This window comes from Carlito syrichta, unplaced genomic scaffold, assembly GCF_000164805.1.
Source record: "Carlito syrichta isolate Samal-C Ts95f unplaced genomic scaffold, Tarsius_syrichta-2.0.1 Scaffold305825, whole genome shotgun sequence".
Taxonomy (NCBI): Eukaryota; Metazoa; Chordata; class Mammalia; order Primates; family Tarsiidae; genus Carlito; species Carlito syrichta.
This window is the reverse complement of record NW_007249921.1, coordinates 119,881-125,009: the sequence shown is the minus strand read 5'-3', so window position 1 is coordinate 125,009 and position 5,129 is coordinate 119,881. Positions and strand designations below refer to the sequence as shown.

At 44.8% G+C, this 5,129-nt stretch overlaps 1 pseudogene; it reads right to left on the bottom strand.

The window, feature by feature from the left end:
- Positions 1-4,342: 4,342 nt before the first annotated feature.
- The window catches only part of LOC103265064, a 7,056-nt pseudogene continuing 6,269 nt past the window's right edge, over positions 4,343-5,129 (bottom strand).

The following is a 5,129-nucleotide window of genomic DNA, read 5'->3' as shown; positions in this document are numbered from 1 at the left end:
AGAAACAAAAAGTTTATTAAACAGGATCCATGGGGCCTTTTGCCTCCAACATGGTCGCTGCATGCCAGAGCTTTTCTCTCAACCAGCATACTTCTTGTAATCAGGTGCTCCATAGTTTGTTTCTCCAAGGTCTTGGCTCCCAACACTACCTATCAGCAGCTGGAGAAAACAGCAGGAGAGCCCCTTCTCCTGTATACCCCTCCAGTGTCCTACTGAGAAAGCTCATCATTGTGCTCCAAAGGAGAGATGCTTCACTGAATTCTGCCTATTAATATCTAAAAAAAAATTAAATTTTACTCCTTAACATTTTAAGTGTGAGTTATTTAAAGAAAAATATTGTTGCTAAAAGTATTGTAACTGAAACTATGGAAATAAAGAGGTTTGACTGGGCGCAGTGGCTCAAGTCTGTAATCCCAGCACTTTGGGAGGCCGAGGTGGGTGGATTGCCTGAGTCTACGGGTTGGAGAACAGCCTGGGTAACTTGGCAAGCCCTCATCCCTACAATAAAAATAAAAATAAAAAATTAGCTGGGCGTGGTAGCACGTGCCTGTAGTTCTAGCTACTTGGAAGGCTGAGGCGGAAGGATTGCTGGCGCCCAGCAGGTTGACGCTAGGGTGGCCATGAGTGTGCCACTGCACTCCAGCCTGGGTGACAAAGTTAAACTCCAACTCAAAAAAAAAAAAAAAAGGTTTTCTGATTTTCCCTGATGCCCTTAGCATATATTGAAGGATGAATTGGGAGCTGAGAGGTAACAAATTGATCATCAGCACAGGTGCCATTTATAAGCTGCCTGCCATAACCCTATATCTACCAAAGTTGAATTCATTATGAAAATCCTTCTCACAAAGAAAACTTCAGGCTGAGATGGTTTTACAGGTGAATTTAAGGAGAAATAATGGCCAATTTTACAAAATTATTTCAGAAAGTAGAGGAGAGAACTTCCAACTAGTTTTATTAAACCAATACCAGACAACGACATTACAAAACAATTCATAGATTTATATATATAAAATCAAGCACAAATAGGGTTCATTTCAGGAATGCAAGGCTGTTTTAGTATTTGAAAATCAATCTGTATACTTGACCATATTAACAAAAGAAAGGTTATATTCTGTTGTTATAAGGTCTTCTAAAATTTAATGGAGCTCTATTCTGATTGGCTTATAGAGATTAAAACATATATAAATAAAAGCTCAAATATTCCTAAAAAATAAATGATATATTACTCCTTACATTTTAAGTGTGAGCTATTTAAAGGAAAGCATTGTTGCTAAAAGTATTATTTTTTTTTTGAGTCTCACTCTGTCGCCTAGACTGGAGTGCAGTGGTCACTCCCGGCCACCGCAGCCTCAACCTGCTGGGCTCCGGCGATCTTTCTGCCTCAGCCTTCCAAGTAGCTGGAACTACAGGTGCATGCTACCATGCCCGGCTAATTTTTTGATTTATGGTAGAAATGAGGTCTCACCAAGTTGCCCAGGTGGGTCTCGAACCTGCGGGCTCAGGCAATCCACTCACCTCAGCCTCCCAAAGCGCGGGATTACAGGCTGAGCCACCGAGCCCAGGATTGCTTAAAATATTGTTACTAAAGCTATGAAAACAAAGAGGTTTTCTGATTTTTCCCTAATGTCTTATTCAAAACTTTAAAAAGAAATGCAATTGCTGCTTTGAGATAATCCAACATTTTTCCTATACTACAGCATAACATTCAATATCCAACATTTAAAGAGAATTTCTCTTAAAATTAAAGCTCTTTAAAAAAAAAACCACTTTTAAAACTCAAAAGCAGGGAAAAAAAACATAAGAGAGAGAAATGTATCTACTATATAAAAAATTAGTCCTTAACCAAGCTCAGTGACTCATATCTGTAACCCCAGCACTTTGGGAGGCGAGGCAAGTGGATTGCTTAAGCCCAGGAGTTTGAATAAAACTGCTATAAATTTGTATGTGCATTTTTTTTTTGAGTTGGAGTCTCACTTCATCACCAAGGCTGGAGTGCAGTGGCACACTCATGGCCACCCCAGCGTCAACCTCCTGGGTCCCGGCGATCCTTCCGCCTTAGCCTTCCAAGTAGCCGGAACTACTGATGTGTATGTGCGTTTTTTTATGTGGACAAAAATTTTCAGTTCATTTGGGTAAATACCAAGGAGTGGAATTGCTAAATCATATGGTAAGAGTTATATTTAGTTTTGCATGAAACTGCCACAGTGCCTTCCAAAGTGCTTGTATCATTTTTTTTTTTTTGAGTTGGAGTCTCACTCTGTCGCCCAGACTGGAGTGCAGTGGCTGCTCCCGGCCACCGCAGCCTTGACCTACTGGGCTCCGGTGATCCTTCTGCCTCAGCCTTCCGAGTAGCCAGAATTGCAGGCGCACGCTACCACGCCTGGCTAATTTTTTGATTTATTGTAGAGATGGGTCTCCCCTGCCCAGGCGGGTCTCCAACTCACAGGCTCAGGCAATCCACTCACCTCAGCCTCCCAAAGGCGTGGGATTACAGGCTGAGCCACCGAGCCCGGCTGCTTGTATCATTTTGTATATCCACCAGCAATTAATGAGAGTTCCTGTTGCTCCATATCCTTGCCAGCATTTTGTGTTGTTAGTGTATTGGATTTTGTCCATTTTAATAAATGTGTAGTAGTATCTCTTTTTTGTTTTTAATACATTTATATACATGGGTAAACATTTCAAAAAATATAACCAACCATTTAAGGAAAAAACAATCGGGCACGGTGACTCACATCTATAATCCCAGCACTTTAGGAGGCCGAGGTGAGAGGATTGCCTGAGCCCACGGGTTTGAGACCAGCCTGGACTACTTGGGAGACCTCATCTCTACAATAAATCAAAAAGTTAGCCAGATGTGGTGGCACGCACCTGTAGTTCCAGCTACTTGGAAGGCTGAAGCAGACGAATCACCTGAACCCAGCAGGTTGAGTCTGCGGTAACCGTGAGTGTGCTACTGCACTCCTGCCTGTGCAACAGAGACTCCAACTCAAAAAAAAAATTTACTCTCTTATTTAGGAAGTTATATAAAAATTATATGCAAAATAATTTTAGATTTTCCTCCATATATTTGTGTCCTTACTCTGCCTTTTTCTGCTGTCTGATATTAAGATAACTGCTTGTTTCCATACTGCCATTATCTAAATCCAAATGAGTTTCCTGCATCAAAGTGAAGAATTCATGGTCAAATCTCCTCCTTTAGGTACTCATGACCAAAAAGTGGGTGTGATGGTTAATTTTATGTGTCAGCTTGACTGGGACATGGATTGCTCAGATATTTGATCAAACAGTTTTCAGAGTGTGTTTGTGAGGATGTTTCTGGATGAGACTGACATAAAAAAACAGCATTTGGCAGTCTGTACTGCCTCAAAAACCCCCAACTCGGGATAACCCTAGGAGAAAATCATCTCACTTAAAAATCTTTTCTTCCTTGATCAAATCCTACTGCTTATTCCATGAAACACCCAAGGTATAACAGGATAAACAATATCCAGCTCACTTCTCTCAGCCCCTGTGTATCTGTTAAAACTCGCACCAAGATTATTCCTTAGGAATCCTTCTCTACTACAATCAGGAAATCTACCCCTAATTTCTGTGCCAGATTTCTAGAAACTAGCAAAACATCCTTGAAAGACCAAGAGGGCAGTGTACATGGCGAAGGCTGGAGTGCCTGCTGAGCTGGGAAGGGGGACCCTTTCGGATCACCCACGGTAGCAGCAGACACCAAACTGTGGCTGTTCCAAAAGGCGCACTTCCCCATTTCAGCCTTAACGCTAAGGGATGTGGAGAGAGTCAAGTGTGAGATCTCCCCTGTTTTTTTTTTTTTGAGTTGGAGTCTCACTCTGTCACCCAGACTAGAGTGCAGCCACCGCAGCCTCGACCTTCTGGGCTCCAGCGATCCTTCCGCCTCAGCCTTCCAGGTTGCTGGAACTACAGGCGCGCGCTACCACACCAGGCAGATTTTTTGATTTATTGTAGAGATGAGGTCTCGCTGCCCAGGTGGGTCTCAATCCGGCGGGCTCAGGCAATCCACTCACCTCAGCCTCCCAAAGTGCTGGGATTACAGGCTGAGCCACCGAGCCCAGCTTCCCTTGTTTTCTAAGAAATTTGCATATCTTAGGCAGAAGCCCCATCACAGAAAAAAGCATTTGGTCCACAAGTGGCCTCTGCTGTGTCTGGCCGAATAAAGCTGTCATTCCTGGGCAGCCTGGTTGCCCTTCCCCTTTACACAGAACAATCAAGATTTAACAGGAAGATCTTCAGCTCAACCTCGTGACTGACAAACGCTTGAACAGCAGCTTCTCAAAATCCATCAACGGACCCCACTCCCCTCAGGTGAGGATCACAGCTCCTTCCAGTCGATGGGCTTCTTGCCGGACTTCTGCAGAAGCTCATTGGTCTTAGAGAAGTGTCTACACCCAAAGAACCCCCTATACACAGACAGTGGGGAGGGATGAGCTGTCTGCAGGACATGTTGCCGCTTCCTATCGATGGCACTGCCCTTCTTCTGAGCATAAGAACCCCAGAGCAAGAAGACAAGGCCATTCGAGTTCTTACTCAGCCAGGATACCACTGCATCAGTAAATTACTCCCAGCCTCTCTCCTTATGAGAATTGGCTTGATGGGCCCGAACAGTAAGGACAGCATTGAGTAGAAGGACACCTTGTTTGGCCCACCCAGACAAATCTCCATGGCCAGGATGAACAAAACCATCTATATCTGTAGACAGCTCTTTATAAATGTTCTCCAAACTGGGTGGAGGTGGAACAGGTCTTTGAACACTAAAACAGAGCCCATGAGCTTGATTGGGTCCATGATACGGATCCTGTCCCAGGATGACAACTTTCACGTCTCTTATGTCACACATTTGGGTCCAAGTGAAGACTTGGTGTGGGGGTGGATAAACAGTGTGACGTTTTCTTTCTTCTGCAGCAAATCCCATGAGCTGGATGAAGTACGGCTTCCCGAATTGGCCGCTGAGGGGCTTCTTCCAGCTCTTCCTGAGGAGGGCGGCGCGCCGGGCGCGTCCGGCCCAGCCCAGGCCTTCTTGGCGGCGCCGGCCTGCGAGGAAGCCCCGCAGGGGCGGGTCACCAGCAGCCTCCGGCCCCAGCCCAGGGGCCCGCGGCGGA